Genomic DNA, 21647 nt, shown 5'->3' with positions numbered 1-21647 from the left:
CCTAGTTCACAAGCAGCCCTGCAGTCAGCATGTCCTTTATTGCTAGGGAACCACAGAAATGTCCCCTTTTAGGCTGCATTAGAGCACATGAAGGGTGCAGTCTATTTAAGTTCATAATTCAGTCCTCAGCTGGCATTTCTCCCAAGCACAAGCACTGTGCAGGACAATGGGCTTGAAGATCTTCCACCCTCAGACATATATTGGGCTAAAACCTGGTCCTTCTACCAAATCTTCTTACCATGGGATGAGCCTGAGTTGCCCATCTAAATAAATATCCACCTAACCCCCACTATTGGTGCACCACCACCCTATTTCACCCCCATTTTCCATTTTCAAACACTTTTAAAACATTTTAAAACAAAAACAATGTTTTACAAAAGTGCTATTCAGGGTGTGATCCAGGAAGCCAGGGCAGCATTTAGTTTCACCTGGGAGCTTGTAGGAAATGCAAATTCTCATGCCCAACTGACGGCCTTCTGAATGAGAAATTCAAAGGTGGAACCTAGGAATCTGCATTTAACATGCTTTCCAAATTATCCTCATGCACAATGTTTGACTAGCACTGTTTTAAAGTGTTTTGATACTGCCTTTTACAATGAGAACAGTTGTGTTAATATTTTCAGTTTATAGTTCTAACTCAGCCAAGGAGCCATTCTATTTAAGAGCCTATTTCGAGTGTTCACAATGCCTTAATTATGCTCTTACTAGTCAGAATATTTTATTTTTTTTATTATTTTTATTTTTTTTCAGAAGATTTTAAAAGTGTAGTCGTTCTTTGAAAGAAAATCCTACCTTTAGACAAACACACACATGGAAATCTAAGGGACTATGCAAGAGAAATTTCACTTTTCCTTACAGTCCCCTGTTGGTTTAAATTGAGTGGGTAAAAGCGATGGAAGCCATTGCACTTGATTGGATTGCCATATATACTTTTTATGTTTATTTATTTATTTATTTATTTATTTTGAGACAGAGAGCATGTGAGTGGGGGAAAAGGGCAGAGAGAGAGAGGGAGAGAGAGAATCCCAAGCAGGCTCCACACCATCAGCATGGAGCCTAATGAGGGGCTTGATCCCACAACTGTGAGATCATGACCTGAGCTGAAATCAAGAGTGAGATGCTTAACCAACTGAGCCACCCAGGCACTCCTGGACTGCCATCTTTTGCTGCAATCTCCTCTGTATTTTTTTTTAAATCCTCATTCCATCTGCTAAGCCCTGCCTCCTCATTGTCATCCCATGTACATTCAAAACAATAAATACACTGCATAACACTCGGTCCCCAAGGAACTCAGGAGCCCTTGATAAATCATAAAGTTGGCATTTCTAATTCTCTCCATATTTTGCCTTGGGCTATTAGAATATAGGATTTTGGACAGCAATCCACATTTTAAAAGAGTTAGGGAAGGAATATAAGCACAGATACAAAGATGTTCAGCGTTTGACAGTATAATATAAAGAAACCATCTAAAAAACTGCAGGCTGTTAGGGATACTGAGGGGTGGATGTAAGTAAAGCATCAGTGACCCCCTTAGCCTTAACCATAAAAGCTAACAGAAGGCATGCAACAGTCTTGGAAGACATCGCCTTTTCCACGCATTGTGAGCACCAAATTTCCTGAACAGTGCATCCCTCCTCCTTCCCTTTTTTCCCCCCTAATGCAATTCAGTACATGGAAATGTCCCAAAATCTAGGCACAAAAATGTCACTATGCATCCACATGATGTTAAAAAATGATTGCATTTTCCTACACGGGTTACACAACCACTTTAGTTTAAAAAGCTAGAGGAAATTTTTCACGGACTTAAAGGTTTGCCAAAATTCCCTCATTTGCCTACTAATCCCAGGTATAGAAGCCATACAAGTAGCCTCTGCATTTTAGACATACCCTTAAATATTAACCCCCTCCCCATTTTCTCCACCTCCACTCTCTGTCTTACTCTGCTCTCCACCAGAAAGCTGTTTGGCAAATTACAAAGAATAATGTGGTCTTTTCTGACAGTTTGGCTGGGGAGCCCCAAATGTAAACTCACATCACTGCTACCAATGAATGATTTTATTCATTTTAAGGCACCTATTTTCTTTTATTCAAATACACTTTTTAAGACACGCAAGGCACCAAGACGAAGTGGAATCAGGTTTGTTTCAGAAGGGAGATTTACGTGATGATCTCTACATTAAAAATATTAAAAATTACTCTAAAAATTCCCTGTTAAAACGGCATTCCTTTTTTGCATATTCAACCCCTAAAACATCAAGGTGTATGTGGGTGTGGGTATGTTTATGGTCGTGTGGGCCTGGTTTGTTTGGGGAGAGGTTGCACTTCACCATTGCCACCCACTCTGTCTCAAAACCTAAGGTATTCTGAGGTGCCCCTAGGTTACCTGGAAGTGAATTCACCATACTTCAGTACCAGCACGTCTCTCTTCAAAATGTGGCTCAGGAGTCACTAAAGGAAACCACACAGTGTTAAGACTAAACATTCTTGAGTAAGCCTCAGTTATGGCAAGTTCAACAGCCTGGCCGTTGAGAAGGCAGTTACCGAAATTTTCCAAATAAATAAAGCAAACAAGTTACTTCAGGAAGAAGTTCACATCTATATGATTTATAATACTGGGAGTTGGCCCATTGAGGCAGGAGGAACCCAGTGAACCAGCAGTAAACCAGAGGCCACCCAAGCACTCAGAGCTGCCTCCAAGGTTTTAGTTCATGTTCAACCACCTACTGAATCCTCACCAGGAGTTACTCTGTTCGGGAAGGTGATGGCGTCTTACAACATCCTGCAAGACCTACTGGCGTGAACTTTATCATTCAGTCTCTACATGGGTTAATATTAACAGGGGGAAAAAATAGGAATCCTATTTAGAGTCCCCTGGCAGCAAGCAAATAGAGAAAAAAAAAATACTCCTCCAAAATCAATGTTTGCTTTGCTGAGGGCCTCCTTAGGTGTACATTGGAAACAATTCTGTCTGTCTCCCACAGTTAAGTCACCCTGCAGCCTCATATGCCAGCCAGGAGTACTTAGCAGTCCAGAATCAACAGGTTGCTGCTGTTGAGCAGTACCAGAACACAGGGGCAAAAAAAGAATGGAAAATGTTATATGCAACAGAGCAGCCGTGACAGATGATGATAAAAGATGAGAAGCACCCTGAAGACTCGGCCTCTCTTGACCCCCATCCACTAACCTTAAACTGGGCACCATTTCCAAGGATCATTCTAGCCATTAAGGCAAAAGCTAATGCTCTGTAGCTGGTCTCCATACGTCATTCTTAGGCACTTCCAAATTAAACCACACACATACACATACAACACCACCTTACATAGTATATATATCACATAGGAAGATATTATGTGTTGATGGAGATAAGTAAACATATTTAGCACTCTTGTGATCACACCCATGTATCTTTCTTAATACATATCATACAGGTGTAGAATTAGGCAATAAAAGGCATAAATTGTGTTTGATTAAGTTATCCTATATATGTCCTTAGGCAGGGGCATAAACTGGGAATGAATTAATAATTGACCTAATAATATTAGGTCAATAACAAGTTTCTAAGCTCCCAGGTAGGGAAGTTCCAATTTGGTTCACCATTAGATAATTAATACATTAATGCAGTTTTTGTAAAAATTGTATAAAAATCGAATTATAAGTCCTATCTCATAGAGAACTAGAGATGTAAGTATAGACAGTAGTTAGTAGAAGAAACGTTTAAAATAATGCTCCAAATATTCATTTAGGTGAAACATTTTATTCAGCATCCCCAATGCATGTGATTATCTTTGAGAATGTCAGGTATGCACATAAATATTTGCATATATGTAAAACCTTGGTTTGTCAACATAATTCATGTCAGAAACATGCTTGTAATCTAAAGCACTTGTATATCAAAGTGAATTTCAAGAACCATTGGCTTAGTTGTGATCATGTGACATTCGGTGACATGTACTACTCATATTGCAAGACATCATTTATCATGTTAAAAATTTATTAGAAATGTTTGTTTGTCTTGTGGAACACTCACAGAACAAGTTACTCACAATCCAAGATTTTACTGTATGTTTGTATATATTTGCACATAAGACACTACTTATGTGTCATTCTTTTATGACACCGTAGTAAGGAAAAACAGCATAGGTGGGAGAAATTGTTTTTTAAAACAAGACAGAATTAATGATCATGAAGCAAGGACTGAAAACAAACAATAAAATCAGGAAATGGAAGCCACTTGTGAGAAGAAAACCTAAGTAGCAAAAAGATTTTAGAGGAGCTGAATATCTCTAATGGCATAATACACAGGACACAGGAAAAACGTGTTGAAGTTAGAATAAGAGTCTGGAAAAATTGCTACAAAACATATCTCTCTATCAGAGTATAAAATTTCTGGATTTAAAAAAGTGAAAAGAAAAAATTGTGACAATATCAGAGTATTTCATAAATTTAATGAACCAGATAGAGAAAAATATGGGAAATAGAAAGGCCGAGACGTCCCTTGGAAGTTCTCAAGACTGACAAAGCAAGATCGGGAGTGTGTTTTTTTCTCTTACGACTATATTTACTTTAAAAAGGTTAATGAAATGACTACTGAACTAGGGAACCCCAAAGGACAGAAGAGTAGGCAACAACTTTGCAAAGGTAAGATTATGCAAGTGAAGTATAAGTCTAAATGCAAAATCTCCAACAAGAATCGCTGCAGAAGGGCACACTCCATAGCTTTACATAAAGTTATCACATCCGAAGCCAGTGTTTGGAGAGCAAGATGATAGGAGATTTCCTTAGATTATGTGGAGCAGAGCCCCTACATTGGTCCCAGATAGACATGTAGCATGACCAATATATAAACCTTGCTTATCTGAGCCTCTGAGATTTGGGGGTTGTTTATAACTGTAGCAGAACCTGGTCTATCCTCACCGATACAACAAGGGTGAAGAATCAATCTCCTTCCTATGAAGGATTCTCTCTGTAATTATTGTGCAGCCAAGGTCAAACTTAATCATATGTGTATAATACAACCAAAGATTCCAAATGCTGTTTCTGGTATACAGTGAACAACCAGCTTCATTTCCTTAGAGATTATGGTGTTTTGAAGAGACAATTGGGGAAATTGTCACTATGTAGACACCAGTGATTGCGGACTTCGTGTTAAAACTTGGATTCTGCAATTATAAAGAAAGGCAGGGGTGAAGGTCGTGTAACAAGGGATATAAGAATAGCCCAAGTACAATTCAAGACAATGTGTGTTCATGATGAAGAGCATCTATAGAGGAGGGCTCAAAACAAAAAGAGAAAATAAACGAGAAAGTACAGTAGCAATGGAGAAGATCAAGGTAGAGCATAATTTTTCTAATCAGAGTCTATTTTCATTCTGTTTGAAATCTGGAGAGCACCTGCCCTTAAGCTTGCCTACTTGTCTGGAAGGCATAGGTCTCCGGTTCCAGCACCCAACCAACAAACACTGGCGATAAGTTGTGGTGGGGAAGGATCAGAGATAACCAAGAATGAGCCTGGAAAAGACTGTATCCATGAGACTCCAGAAGGAAAAGCAAAAGCAGACTTTTCTTAACCAAAAGTAAAGAAGCTCAACAAGTAGTCAAAGATGACGTTACTGGTTTCTTGTTTAACAGGTGAATGACACTGCTGTGGAACCCCCTCAAATCTTTTGTGGTTAGTTTTGATTGGAAAGTTAAAATGGAGCTTTTGCTGTTTGTTTATTCCCTACCCATTTCCACAAATAACTTAAGTGCATAAGAAAATGAAATCTACCAAATTACACTGGTACTCACACTGGTGAAGAAGGACTTTTATGTCTCCCTTCTATATGCCTCAATATTATTTGAAATTTGTACAAAGGTCATGTATTACTTCTCACTTCAAAGAACAAGGTTAGACATCTAATGGGACTTACTGATGAAGTGGATAATCAAACATTGAAGACAGATAATTTCCAAGAAATGCAGCCAAGTAACACATAAAAAACGTACACAATATACAACAGATTACAGTTGGGCTCACCAGCATGTCTGGAGGAAGTACAGAGGGTCTCATCTGAACTATACTCAGAGTTGTTGCTTAGAACCATTTCTGACGGTACATCAGTCTTGTTAGTCACGAGAGTAGAGAAACAAAGACTACTCAACACCTCAAGTCCCAAGATAGTAATGCCATTGGTTAGGAGTGACTTTGAACAGCTTTGGAAACAAGTGAAAAGAGAAATACAGGAAATTTAGATCAGGAGACCACTTCAGAAATTTAGATCAGGAGACCACTTCAGACATTCAAAATGGAACAAAAGATGTCACCAAAAAACCAGAAGGACGATGGAAATGATTCAGACAAATTTTTCTGGACAATCTAGTAGTCGGGAAAGTATATTAGTTAGCAGAAGCTGAGGCAGAAAGAGCTCTGATATGGGTTTAAGACACAGAATGTCGAGGCAGCGACACCCAATGGGATGTTCCTAGCAAGGTGACCCAGTCTCAAAAAGAAATGAATGCTAAGGTCAGTTGTCAGTGGAAATTCCACCTTGAAAGAATCTGTTATCTCCTCCCCACCACCACGAGATAGAACATTACATTGTCTTCTTTTTTAGTTGTTTTTAAGTGACCTCCATCAGTGCACTTTAGAGAGCAGAGGGATGTCAGGGTCATAACTCAACTTGAGAACTGCATGAAGCAAGGTGAAAGTTTTCTCAACACTGGAAAATCTAAGAATTTGTCTCAAACACAGAACTTAGAGTGCCTGACTCTATGAAGAAATTGACGTTTTTACCTAAAATAACTGTTCAAACTGTACATTTGCTCCGTTTTATAAACATCAGAAGGGCACCACTGACACCCAAGTGAAAAATCCCCACCTTGGCCAAAATGGTTTCACATAAAAACAACTCACCTACCAAGTAAAACTTTCTGCACTCCTTGTGCCCAGGGGAATTAGGGGCAGGGGAGCTAGCGCCTGCTCTGCAACGAAGCAAAGATTTTAACCCCAAATGGCAAAGATGCTTCTAGGTTGAAATGCTGCTGGCTTTAACATCTCTTTTCCTCTTGGGAGCAAAGTAGGTACCTCCCAAATTCACCCTAGAGCAGCCCCACACCAGGATTTTGTCTGTTGTCCACCTTTTAACTTGCTCTGTGTAAACATTTCCCCCTCGCCCGCAGACAGCCGCCCACCTCCGCCTGCCTCCCTGCCTCCCTGCTCGCTGGCCTCCCCTCCCCAGCTTTCAGCTGGAGGAGCGCCTCGCAAACAACTCGTGCTTTGGGGCTCAATGTTCTTCACGCCTGCCAGTTCTTTCAGGAGGTCGTTTACACGCTTGGCTCTTACTTCAATCAGCTACTCTGGAGCAGCCAGTGAAAAGTGCTTTTACTCCCGAAAAATATTAGAGTGCTTTGTTGCAAATGGTGGGTGAATCCATGGCCCCCAATCATTAAAGATAATAGCCAACCCAACATGACTCAACCAGTGGCTACTTAGGGGGTGACTGTATTCCCAAGAAGTGCGACATGACAATTTCAGCTGGCAGATTATGCTTTATAAATCATTTGCATTTTCTTCTGATTCATCAAATGTCTTTTGGCCCTGACTACCTGTTCACCCTCTTGTTTGTAAATTGCCATGGTGCGTGACTCCTAATGGGCCAAAAAAGGCACAAAGCTAACATTTACTCATTACATCCACATAGAGTGTATGAAGAAAAACACCCCCTTGCACACACCCTTTAGAAAAGGCATAAATTTTCACAGGAAAAATATTTCCAGGGGAGCTCCATGTATTTCTTTACTCAGTTGTAATGGCAATATTATCGAATTAGTTTGTGCTGCCTCCAACTTAATATTTTCATTTGGTTCTTTTTCCTCTTAAGTGTACTATAAAAAGATGATTAATCAAAAAAGGAGGGTTACCTTTGATTAAGGAAGTTAGTTATGAGTGGCTAACTTAATGTAGGTGGGAGGTTTCACTCAGCCATTTTATTTTCTTCTCCATGGGAGACCTAGAAAAATGGGCCATAGGAAATATTACAAAGAAGGAATCACTGGAGTAGTAAAAACCTTTAAAGGAAACTTCAACTTCCACTGCCATCATCAATAAGCAATGCCGAGAATGTTTCTTTGTCTACATTTTATTGCACGTTTAATGGGCCTCCAAGTGCTGTACAAACATTAAACATGTTTCCAAAATCCCATGATGGATTATATAAGTAATCACCATAAAATTATGCTCATTTCATGATGGGGAACCTGAGTTAAACCTGAATTATAAGAAAAGAGATTGTTTCCATTATTGTTCAGTTTACTCCTGGAGTGCCACAAAAAGCATTTTTCAAAAGGCAGTGTTGGGAGCGTGCGCTTTGGAGTCAGAATGCCTACATTAGATCCCTGGTTCTGCCTTCTTGTTAACTGAATGAGCATAGGAAAGTCTTTAGCCTCCCCATACCTCAGTCTTCTCATCTGTAAAATGGGGATAATGATGGTACCCTCTGTCAAGTATGTCAAGAATTGGTTTTGAAGATTATGTCAATTTTCAAAAATTGCTTAGAATATTGCCATACTTACATAGTAGGTCCTGTATGGTAACAGCTGTTGTTGTTGCTATTGTTTATGAGACATCAGAATGTATAAATACTAAGTGGAAGAAAGAATGTAGAATAGAGAAAGCATGCATGAGGTAAGTATTTAGCCTTCTCAGCTTTCATGCATGTCTGTGTCTACATACCTTCAAGGGTGCTTCCCTGGCCAAGGCAAAGAGTGTGCCCCAGATAGAAGCCATCCTTAACTTTATCCCAAGAACCCTAACCTCCCAGGACTCCCTTTTTCTGGTGTGCTAGAGAAAAGCTTTGGTAACAACAGTCTCTTCTTCCCCTTAAGAGAGTATCCAGCTTCCTCCACAAGGTCAGTCTCAAGACCATTTTTTCCCCAGTAAGAATATCTCTGACTCTCTGCCACAACTGTTCCCACCTCGGATGGAATTGAGGAGAAAACCTAATGTTATAATTTGTTCATTGCCTCGTGAACTGAACCTGAAAACTGAAACACATTTCTGCTTCTAAAGGTTAAGTCCTTGCTTCCAAGCCAGGCCCTGTGCCCTTTACACTGAGTGGCCTCTCCTCATGGCCCGGCCTGCAAAGGAACAATGAACTTGGCACAGACCAAGTGCACACATTTTCTCAGCACAAGTTACCACTACGTGCCCCGCCACGTGCCTCATGGCCCCAGAAATTCTCCATCTGGCTGCATTCTTTGAAGCATGGTCAGAAAGTCAAATAAAGCCAAATGTTCTACCAGGTAGAAGGAAGTGACCAAGAAGTTCTCATGCTACCATATTCATTTGCATACATGGCCATGTTGCTTTAAGGTAGTTCCTACATGTGCTACCCCTATAATAAAGACAAGTGACTTAATCTGTCCAGTCCCCGTCCTCTCAGGTATAAAATAGCACTAATAAAAGGCATCCATTTCAGTTGTTGTGGGGATTAAAGAAGATATAGCCATCTCTTATACTTAGTAGGATATTTTTAAAGCTTAGTACAGTTGACCTTGGAACAATGCAGGTTTGAACTGCATAGTCCTCTTATACATGGATTTTTTGGATAAATACACTACAGCACTATGAATATATGTTCTCTTTCTAATGATTTTCTTAATAGTGTTTGCTTTTCTCTAGCTTACTTTATTGCAAGAATGCAATATATGATATGTATAACAAAATATGTATTCATCAACTCTGTATGTTACCAGTAATGGTAGATTATTAGCAGTTATCCCTATGGATAAGATTGAGATACTGAATCATAGAATTGCTCCTTGTTCTAACAGTATCCTGTCTAGAGTGAATCCTCCCTTCTTTGATTTTCCCTGAAATTATCAGCCAAACTCCAAATCCTATAAGTTCTTTCCAACACCCTCTTATTGAGACACCCCATGGTTCTCTATGATTTACATACTCCCTTGCTATAAAGGGTGATAAACTCAACCTGTCCAACTACAGAAGTGGTCCTTGATGTCGTTGGTTAAAGGGAACTGGCAGTTGTCATAGTTGGCTCTCCGCCACCGCTGCCCTTGAAGAATGCTACCATCCCTGCAACTGTCTCCAGAGAGAACCCTTCACTCCTACTTCTTTGTGTCATTGGTTCCAAAATGACTTTGTGTCATTACTTTGGGTCATTAGTACCCACATGGGTACATATGATTAGATGATTATTAAGGCAGCAGGGCAAAGGAAATACTGCTGTTTTGTTTTGTTTTTATTTTGTGTGGATCCCACCAAGACTCATAGAGAAGAGAATTTCCCAAACATAGGAAGGACATTTGGAAGAAGAGAGAGAGGGAGGGAGAGAGAGAGGAAAGAAGGAGGGAAGGAAAGAAGAGGAGGAAAAGAAAAGAAAGCCTGGTATGTTATTGTTACAGTGACTCCTACAAAAAGTGACAATGAGGTAAAGAAAAAGGGAGAGATTGCACTGTACTCACCAAATCATGACCTGAGACCAAATCATGACCAAATCATGACCTCTTCCTCCAGCCTCCAGATACATGGTGGGAGTACAGGCAGAAAAGCAGGATGGAACATATAGGTATGCTGCCCTATGTTCCCAAGTGACAAGTTATCTTGGCTTCCCTTCTGTGTTAGCTAGGATTATGTTTAACTGCACAGATCAGAAAACCCAAATAACAGTGGTTTAAATCAGATACACATTTCCATCCCATTTTGTGGCAATGCCAGTGGTGCTCAGCTCCTTTTTACTTGCTGCTTCATCATCTTTAGCACATCTAAGGTCCTAGCACATTTCTTCACCTTCTTATCTTTCCATCCATATGTCAGGGAGCAAGAAGAAGGAGGTGATCAAGAAGTTCTCATGCTTCCCGTCCCCTCCCAAGAAGGCTTCCTAGAACTCACACACAAGACAATATTACAATATATCGTAGTGGTCAGACCTTAGTCACAGGCCCACACCTAAGTGAATGGGGGAGGGAGTACTGGATACTGGAGAATCTAGACCTTTAGCAGGGCAAAATATCAAAAGGAATGGTAGAATGGACGTTAGAGTAGCACCACGCAGTCCCAGCCACAACTCATTTTAAATTTTTCAGTGCCCATGAATGAGCAAATGTATGTGAACTGCAGTAACACACCTATGGAGAGAAATTTATCACCTTCAGAAACATGAACTAAGCTGTCTCAGCCAGCTCTCTGGAATGGTTAACTCACTACTAACAGATTCACCAGTCAGCTATAAGCTGGATCGTTAAGGCCATGGTTAGCCTTTTTCTTCTTTTTCTAGATTCTGTTTTCCCAGAACTAGAGGAGGTGACATTGTTAAAGCTGACTCCTTGCAACCCAATCAAGAAGGATAAAAAAGAGTTTGTTTTAAAAAAGAAGATGAAAGCTAAATTAACAAATATGAAACATATTTATTTCACTTCATTCTCTGCCAGAATGTACATTTGCTGTGGTACAGATAAATTGTTCTCAAATTGTGATCTCAGGGCCATTGGTGGTCCAATATGTCGTAGGTGGTCCTGTGGCTAATTACAAATATGTTCTAAAAATCAGTCTAAATGTGTGTTTCAAATTTATTTTAACTCATTTGTTGAATTGAAATCAAAATATAAGAATCAATATTTTAAAACTGTAACCTCAGCAATGATTATTAATTTGAGAAAAGATTTCTCAAGATTTGTGTATGTGTGTGGTGGTAGGGTAGGTGGTCCAGTGGGCCTTGCCCAGTCTTCATGTTCTGCAACTTAAAAAAAATTGAGGGGATAGAGTCTATCCTCTTTAGCAGAGGGTGAGCCATGGGGCTACAAGACCAAAATCATCAGTTATAGAGGACCCAACAGTAAGCTTTATGTCAATTCATATATCGTCTATGAAATGCGCTTTCTGCAAGAATGGACCTACAACAGCCTATTTTGTATTGTGATTTGGAGTCACCTTATGATTATGTAGAGACCAACAAAGACACCCTTAAATGCAACCAAGGTTAAAGAGGGTCAATTTAGACTTGAAAATTGTAATATTACTACCAAACTGGGGAGTGAAAACACAGGATAGGTTGACAGAGTTTAAAAAAAAAAAAAAAAAAAAAAAAAGAAAGAAAGAAAGAAAGAAAGAAAGAAAGAAAGAAAAAGTTTTGAGAATAAGATTCTAGGTTTATATAGTTATATTTTTTTTTCCAGAGGGTACCCTGAATAAGTCACACTGTTGTTCATGTTGGATTGGTTGTTCTATCGAACAGCTTTTGCTCACGGTATTATTTCTTATATTATGACAACTCTATTCTAATTCTGGATACATGAAGTAATTTTCTAATTTTAATTTGATTTAGCAAGTGGATTCCATTCCCTGATTGAAATGTGTGTGTAGGGAGGTGCCTGGGTGGCTCAGTCGGTTAAGCATCTGACTTCAGCTCAGGTCATAATCTCACTCTCCATGAGTTTGAGCCCTGCATCAGGCTTGTGCCAACAGCTCAGAGCCTGGAGCCTGCTTTGGATTCTGTGTCCCCCTTTCTCTCTGCCCCCTACCCCACTCACACTGCCATTCTCTCTCTCTCTCTCTTCCTCCCTCCCTCCCTCAAAAATAAGTAAACATTAAAAAAGAAAAAAAATTAAACATTAATTTTTTAATTAAATTTAAAAAATTTAAAATTTAAAAAAAATTTAAAAAATTAAAATTTTAATTTAATTTAAAAAAACATTAAAAAAAAAAAAAAACCCGAGACTCGGTGGCTCAGTTGGTTAAATTGACAACTTGGGCTCAGGGCATGATCTCGCTGCTCATGGGTTGGAGCCCCGCATCGGACTCTGTGCTGACATCTCAGAACCTGGAGCCTGGAGCCTGTTTTGAATTCTGTGTCTCCGTCTCTCTCCGCCCCTCCCCCACTCATGCTTCGTGTGTGTGTGTGTGTCTCTCTCTCTAAAATAAAAAATAAACATTAAAAAACTTTAAAAAAAAGAAAAAATTAAAAAAGAAAGGTGTGTGTATGTGTAAGCTTGGCACTTGGCTTTAAAATTTGCTACTTTTAATTCATTCTTTCATTCATTTATGGTGCTTTACTGGGCACCTACTTTGTGCTAGAGACTGTGTTACGTATTAGAGATTCACTAGTGGTTTCATGGAGGACAAGATCCTATGGATCAAATTTACAATATGTGAATAAATAAAAACAAATTTCTGAACCATGGATGACCAACCTTGGTGGTGTCATTCTGATAAAGCCCTTCTTGAAATAGTTTTTCTTACTGTTTGCCTTAGACTGGGTTGTCTTAAGAGCAGAATCTAAAACAAAGGCTATGATCAGGTACTAAATTTGAGATGCAGTTCTAGAAAGTAGCTATAAAAAGTGGAAGAAAGTTGGGCAGGGAATAAGAAAAAGTCAATAAGAAGATGCATTACTGTGTTGGCCCCAGTATGAGAAATGGAGATCAATTCTATGGAATTCTCTGGAAGAGCTTAATGAAATACATGTTTGGATGGCTTACCCAGAGAACAAAATTGGAAAGCATTCATCTATCAGTTCACATCACACTTTCAACGATATCACATCACACTATCACTTTCAACGATGGCTCCCGGGGCATCAACTTCCCTATTTTTCTGGACTCTGGATGCAAAGTGGCAAGCCTGGGTCCACAAGCATCCCATGCTGTAGTATCCAAAGCCCCAGGAGAGGAAGTAAGAACTATGAAGCAAAGATCCAGTAAAAAGCACTCTTGATGAAGTACACCTGATGAAGTATGGAAGCCTACACAGAACTGATTGCTACAACAATGGCTGGCCATGGTAGGAAGTGACCCTAACAGGATGTGGAAGAATGCTTAAGAAATGCCTATAAATTATTCTGTGACAATGACAGTGATGATAATGTGATAATCATCTTATTTCCAGATCATCTTCACCATTTCCTTCACTACCACCTCTGCCACATACATCCACCTTCACCATCATCATCTCTGTCACATCCTTCACAACCACTTTCATCACCACCACGACCACCACCTCCATCCTCACCCCCATCCCCAGCCAGTACCCTTCCCTCCACCAGCAGTGCTGCGGACACTACTGTTAGTCTACACTGCCACCTTCCTCCACCACCACCGTATGTAAGTCACACCATCACTGAGATCGCCTCAAAACTGTTATTCTGAATGTTGACTCTGAGCATTTATAATTCTTAATAAATAGTCTTTAGTCCTGGAGTAAAGTTTTTGTGGTAATTTAAATTAGGGAAGATTTGTTTAGTTCCTGAGTAACTATTAAGTGTTAAAAGGTTTTTAAGTTTTACTACATAATAATTTGGAAGTGGAAGAAAAAAACACCTCAAACTCCTTGTAAACTTGATTCATCATCATCCCCAAAAGATACTAAAGAAACAGAGATTTAGACAAATTTTTGTACAAGAATGCTAATTGCAACATTACGTAAGAGGATGAAAATGGAAATAATGTCCAATAATTATATTAAGGTATAATAAATTATGGTGCATATTTGAAAGGAAAAAAATAATGATATGGGATAATGTTCATACTATATTACCAGTGAAAAGGGTATGATATAAGAAGGGCTAGTTATCTACCCTATATCTATTCTCCCATTCTCCCTTTCTTTCTTATCAACAAAACCTCAACTTTATCAGGAGTGGCAATGTGTCCAACTAATAGAACATTTGCTCTCATCCCTTGAAGATGCCTGCAGGGAAGATGACTCAATGGTCAGAGATAAAGCACCCATCTTTCAATAGTGAAGAGAAAAGCCATATGTTATGAATGGATGAGAGGAAGCTAGAATAAGCCTAGATCCTTGAGGACTTCTCAAGCTGCTAAGCCAACCCTAGTCTGCCTATGTTCAGACCTTTTTGTTTTGTTTTGTATGAAAAGCAAAAACCTCTTTTTGTTAAGCCACTATAGTTGAGCTCTGTTACAGGAGCCAAAGGCAATATTAAGTAATACTTACAGGTTCTGCAATTTTGTTTGAAAAATTGAGAGGATTTGCATGCCATAAAATCCACTTATTTTAAGTGTAAAATTCAACAAATGTTACTGTTTTTCCAGAATTTGCAACTTATTTTTATTTTATATTTTTCACTTAGCTTGCATATCATGTTATAGATACTACATATGGATCTGAGGTTCTCTTGTTAAATAGCTGCATCATGTTTATGATAGTCATTAGTGTTATATACTGATTAATTCAATCCAATATCAGGAAACAATTGCTCTGCCCATGGAGTTAGGTCTGGCCACCTTATGAAATGAAATGTGCCCATAAGTGACCCACATTTCTTTGAAGTAGAAGCTTTAAGATTCAATATATGCAATTCAGCACTTTCTTTCTATCTGTCATAGTGACTGGTAATGCTCTAAATAGTGGCAGATAAAACAGCCTGGGTCCCAGAGTGTGGAGGACACAGAGTACAGCCCTTAGCTGAGCCAGATGAGTATGTATCATTAGTGAAAAATAAATCTTTGCTTATTTAACCTACTGAGAATTTGAGATTGTTTTCTCATAGCAGCGTAACCTAGCCAATCCTGCAGGTATAGTGTTATATACTAAGATCAATCATTCCTGTATTATTTGCCATTTGTTCAACTTGAATTTTTTATATTATAAACAATGATGAAATGAATATCCTTGTATATTTATGTTTATGCATATTTGAACTGTTTTCAAATACAGTACTAGAAGTAAAATTATGGGATCAAAAAGTAGGCACACTTTATATTCTAAAAGATATTACCAAGTCGCTTCCAAAGAAAAGTTTTGAATATTCTCACAGAAAGTGACTGTATCCTAGCCATAACACCAATAACAGTATTATTATTTTCACTTTTGCTAGCCTGATAGGCAAAAAATTTTATTGTGCTTAATTTATACTTCTCTGGTAGTGAAATAGAGCATTCATTTTCATATGTTTGCTAGTTGTTTGAATATCTTCTTTGTAAATTACTAGTTTTATTGTGAAGTACTTACTGTGACCTTACCTTTATCCTCTTGGATTGCTTACCTTTTCTTCCAGATTTGTAGAAGCTCTTTAATATAGTCTGAGTATTAATCTTTATGTTATATGATACAGATATTTTCTGCAACTCAGTCTTGCATTTTTATATCTGTTGAGTGCAGAACTCTAAAAATATTATGTAATTAAATCTATCATTTTATTTTATAGCTTCTGGGTTGGGTGGGGGAGGAAAGCCTTTTCCCTGTATGATTTTTAAAGTTCTCTTATTTCCTTTTAATACTTCTGTAATCACTTTTTACATTTCACACTTGCAATCCATCAGGATTTTCTTAAATGAATGATGTAAGGTGGACAAAGCATCTTACTATAACACTTTCAAAATAGACTACTAGCTTTTCCCATGGCATTATTTCTCCTACTGATTCAAAATACCACCTTTGTCATAATCAAAATTAGTATGAAAAGATTGATTACTGAAACTTGTTCTATTTCAATGATCAATTTTAACCTATTCATACACCAGTAACCCCCCTCAAAGTTTAATTAAGCAAGACCCTCATAATTGTTCTACTTCTGATTTTTTTCTATTAACTGTTCTTGCAAGTATTCTCTTTCAGATTAGTTTGAGAACCAAATCACCAAGTTCCCTAAAATATCATTAGAATTCTGAAAGTAGGTACTATTTATACATAATTTTAATTAAGCAAGACCCCCATAATTGTTTTACTTTTGATTTTTTTATATTAACTATTCTTGCAAGTATTCTCTTTCAGATTAGTTTGAGAACCAAATCACCAAGTTCCCTAAAATATCATTAGAATTCTGAGATTATGTACTATTTATAAATTACTTTGGAGTAATTTGACATCTTTACAATATTTGCAACCAGGAACACAGCATGTCCCTCCACTTATTTAAGTCTTCTTTTATGTCTTTGGTAAAGATTTATAGTTACCTCCATAGAGGTCTTGTACATTTCTTGCTCCGTTTTTTAATGGATTATTTTTGACATCTTGTTTCCCCAGGTTACAAGGCAGAAATGAAGTCATTAGACTCAGGCAGTTGCTTCAGTTCAAAAGCTTTGGTTTCACTCTGGTATTTAATGTTTAGAAAATGTCTACTTATTTCTTCCTCTCAACTCAAGCAAAGCATTATCTTTCAGTTGTGACAGTTTGGAACAACCCATTGCATTTGACCTGCACATTTTCTTTCATCTGATCTATATTTATGTTCTGTTGCATGAATGATGACAGGGTAGTTGATCCCAATTGGCTCAGTTCTCATCAGCCAAACGGTTCTTGCATTCTTATGCTGTTTTAAATGATGACTCCCTCTGAGTATGTTAGTTATTAAATCACAGTGAAATTCTTTTTGCACAACATGATGTTACATTTATATTAAACCCCTGAAGGCAACAATGTAGTACATATTGCACACACAGGCTCGCAGGCACAATGTAGGGCCTTATTGTGCACAGGAAACAGAAGGCTAGATTCCTCTTAGAAGAAGAGGTATTGGCATATTTTGCTAGGATCCAACAGGTGAGTCAGTAATGGTGAAAGAGCCATGAGTGCAGCCTACTCCCATTCATTATTATGATTCTTTAACTGATAGGCTTTCACAGAAAACAGAAATTCTAAAATTTGCTTTGAATTTCATGTAAAAGCACAGGATGCTTTTGAAATGTCACAATGCTTTTTGTTGAGGACTTTTTCTCTCTTCCAGGTTTCATATATATGTTTGAAAAATGTTTTTTCTGTTTTTGAAGTTCTGTAAATCTAAGTAGAATATTAAGATTTGATTGAACTCATACAACATCTGTGATAGCAAGAAAGTACTTTGGAAGTTCTTATCTTTCTTTACTTTCCATCCATGTTTTTTTCTTCTATCTCTTTCTCTCTATATATAATTATTTTGTTTCTTTTCATTGCTTTTGCTTTTCAAATATAAATAGTAGGAGACATATGGATTCATCAGCAGCTCATTGGAGACTATAATAGCTTCATATTCAAATTAAGGTTGCATAGACAGATATGTGAGTTTTCTTAACCGTCAGCTATGACACAACTTCCCAAAGATTCCTGTATTCACCACTGACCTTGTTTTATAAGGTGAATTTATATCCTCCCAAAAGATATGTCGAAGTCTTAACCCCTTGTACCTCAGAATGTGACCTTACTTGGAAATAGGGTAATTACAGATGTAATTAGTTGAGGTCATATTTGAGCAGAGTGGGCCCTAATCCTATATGACTGGTGTCCTTATACAAAGACCACCATGTGAAGAAGGAGGCAGAGATACGAGTGAGGCATCTACACAGCAAGGAATGCCAGCTGCTAGGAGGGAGGCAGGGAACAGAGTCTCCTTCAGAGCCCTCAGAAGAAAACAGTAGTGCCAACATCTTGATTTCAGGCTTCTTGCATCCAGACTGTGAAAGAATAAATTCCTATTGTCTTAAGAAATCCAGTTTGTGGCTCTTGGTTACAACACATTATGAAACAAATATATCCTACTTAAGAATGTAGGTATCGGTTCTTCCTAGTGTGCAAATTTGGATCCCAAGTTCTTCTCTTCTGTATCCTGAATCATCCTAGATACACATCAGTATGTTTTAGAAATAGATATTCTGGACACACATCGTACTTGACTGCAGTAGGGAGCACTTTGGGATAAAAATCTAAACTAATAGATGAGGTACCAGTACTCAGTTTGCCATAAATCTAACTTGATACATGCTAGCTTTGATCTTCTTTATCTGTGAAGCCAGTGGCTGCCCCCTGGAAAGAAGTTTAGATTATCCCCAAGCCACATCTTCAGCCCCAGGATGAACTGTCCTGTCTGTGAGTATGCGACCTACTAACTGGATCACCTAAGATTCTGCTCCTAGAACCCTGTGACAAGTCTCTCAATAAGAACCGTAGCACGGATGGGAATCCATTAGTTAGGGCTCACATCTCACATCACTTCACAGAAAACCTTGCCTTGGGGTTCTTGGGTGGCTCAGTCGGTTAAGCGTCCAGTTCTTGGTTTCAGCTCAGGTCATGATCTCACAGTTCTTGAGATCTAGCCCCACATCAGGCTCTGTGCTGACAGCGCGGAGCCTGCTTGGGATTTTCTCTCCCTCTTCTCTCTGCCCCTCCTGCTCTCTCTGTCTCTTTCCCTCTCCCTTTCAAAATAAAGAAATAAAACTTAAGAAAAGAAAAGAAAAGAAAAGAAAAGAAAAGAAAAGAAAAGAAAAGAAAAGAAAACCTTGCAACCAGCACTGCTTACTGTCATCTTTCACACCTGCTGGCCTTCTAACTGCCTGCCATTTGCCACTATGTTTATAATGCATCTTTCCTGTGTGCATGCGTGTGTGTGTGTACATATATATGTGTATTTATTTTTAACTCTTTTAAATTCAACACTGCCCTATACATGCCACGTCCCTCCTTGGAGTCTTTTTACTGACTTCATAGTCTTATTCATACATTCAAAAACTATTTCTCTCCGGCTCACTATAAAACTGAAACCTCTGAATCCCTTATTTTATTCAATAGACATAAGATTTCACTGGGGGAAGGAAGAGCTGCTATTGCCTCCAGCACACATAGGATTGGGGAGGATCTTCACCACTGGAATATAAATATTTCATGTGTAAGCTTCTTTGTGGAAAAATTATTTTATGATATAAAGAACCCCATGGGGCACTATTTGATCTAAGACACATATGCAGCAGTTTTAGTGAAGTCAGTGGAAATCTACATGGGTCCCCTGATGGAAGGAATTAAATTCAGATAGGATGAGATAATTTCACCAGATGCCACATATTTCCATGTAAAACTGAAAATCATAAAATAAGAAGATTAGAAATGGGGGGAAATACTTGCATTATCTGATATCCTTCACCAGGAGGTGTTTGAAGAGAAGCAACAGGCTTTTTTGTCAGTAGAATCTCTGACAGAGAAGAGGGCACTTAGGTCATTTTAGAATTATTTAGGAGTTCTTTTATAGAAGTATTTCCTATCTCTAAGAATTCAGACTACCAGCCTGTGGGGGGTTTTTTAATGTCAAATTCTACAGAATACTTCATGGGATAAACAGGAAGTTCACCAACAAGAAACAACCATCCTAAAATGGATTTCCAGAATTTACCCCCAGGAGTAATATGCCCACACCACAGTAAGAAGTGCATTATTTGGTTTGAGTAGGGTGACGGACACATGATGGGCTCCCAGGCCTGGAGTGTAGGGATAGCATAAGGGAGAGAAACCAGGGTTTTGTGTGTGCCTTCTTAAGCTGAGGAAAGTGAAGCTGAGCAAAGATTTCCCTAAGGCTGTTCATCTAACTGACCATATTTCCTTGATCTGCCTCTCATCTTCCCACAGGGCGCTGAGGATCAACTCCATAGCTGAAATGTGTGGAAGCATTCCTTCTGGACAGACCCTTTCTGCTCTACTCCTGAACTCCAGCCTCATCTATGAAGGTTAGTGGGAACACTGCTTTCAGTTTGAGTTTTTAGGCTTGCTGAGTGAAGTAGTCTGAAGAGACAGCATGTCAATGTCAACATGAGCTCCAATTCCTTGCCTTACTTAAACTAGATGTGGAAAGGGCTGAACTTCAGCTTCTAGATAAAATGCAGCCAATTTAAAGTTACCTCAAATATGAAGGGGTTATTGTTGGACATAGGGGAGTATAACTGCAATTTTATGTTATAAATACATAATAAAGCTATTATATAAATGTAAGTAAGCATTGCCCTCAGGAAGAGGTCCAAACTCATTAGCTAGGCCATAAAAAGGCTCTGCCTGCTTTTCCAGCTAAGACCTAAGCTTCTCAGGCCCCTCCCACAGTGCCTTCCAGCCAAACTAAACTTCTGGAGGTTGGCCAAAAATGTAGCTTCAGCCCTTCCGTTTCCTTCTGATGCCCATCTCAAGACCCACCCGCCCCCTCTCACTCTAAGTAATTCTTCCTCTTCCTTCAAGGTAAGAATTTTAGATTTACAGCCCTTCCATTCTAGAATGTCCTCCCTGAGCCACCAAATTTGGAAGGAGGTTCACTCTCTGTGTTAACTCCAAGCCAAGCACTTGATACTTTGAAATGTTCTGTTAACTTGCCTGCTGCTCCCACTAATCTGAAACCTCCCTGAGGACAGGGACTGGGTCTCAGTCACCACGGTGTCCCTAGCACCCTGCACAGTATCCAGTAATGGTAGGTATCAGTTATTATGTTTCAAATGAAGAATCCGTCCCTCTTCCCTGCAGAGTATTTATGCAAACTACATCATGAGGCAAATTTTCTCAGTATATTATATCTTCCCAGTAAAGAATGTTGTGACTGGCTGGTGTCTGTGAGTCACCATGTTTAAACGAAGACTTGGATTAGAAGCAACAGGGTTGAGGATAAGTTCAGGTTAACACAAATAAAACAAAATGAAACAAAACAAATGGCTTTCAACTGTGATTTCATTGTCTGTTGAAGAGAAATAATATATATATAATAATATTTCTTTTCCTCACAGAGTCATGGTGAGGTTAAATGAGATAACCCACATTAAGCCCTCTCGTAGAACACCTGGTACAAAGTAAACAGTAATTGTTAGTTTAAGGAATGATAGTATAATAGAGTCTTAGAGGTCATTTAACACAACCTCCTCTCCCCTAGTGCAGGGCCTTACCTGAGGGTTGTTCACTCAGTGTCTGTCAGAACACCCAATAGG

Source organism: Panthera leo, chromosome B4 (genome assembly GCF_018350215.1).
Source record: "Panthera leo isolate Ple1 chromosome B4, P.leo_Ple1_pat1.1, whole genome shotgun sequence".
NCBI classification, from domain to species: Eukaryota; Metazoa; Chordata; class Mammalia; order Carnivora; family Felidae; genus Panthera; species Panthera leo.
This window is presented reverse-complemented; position numbering follows the sequence as displayed.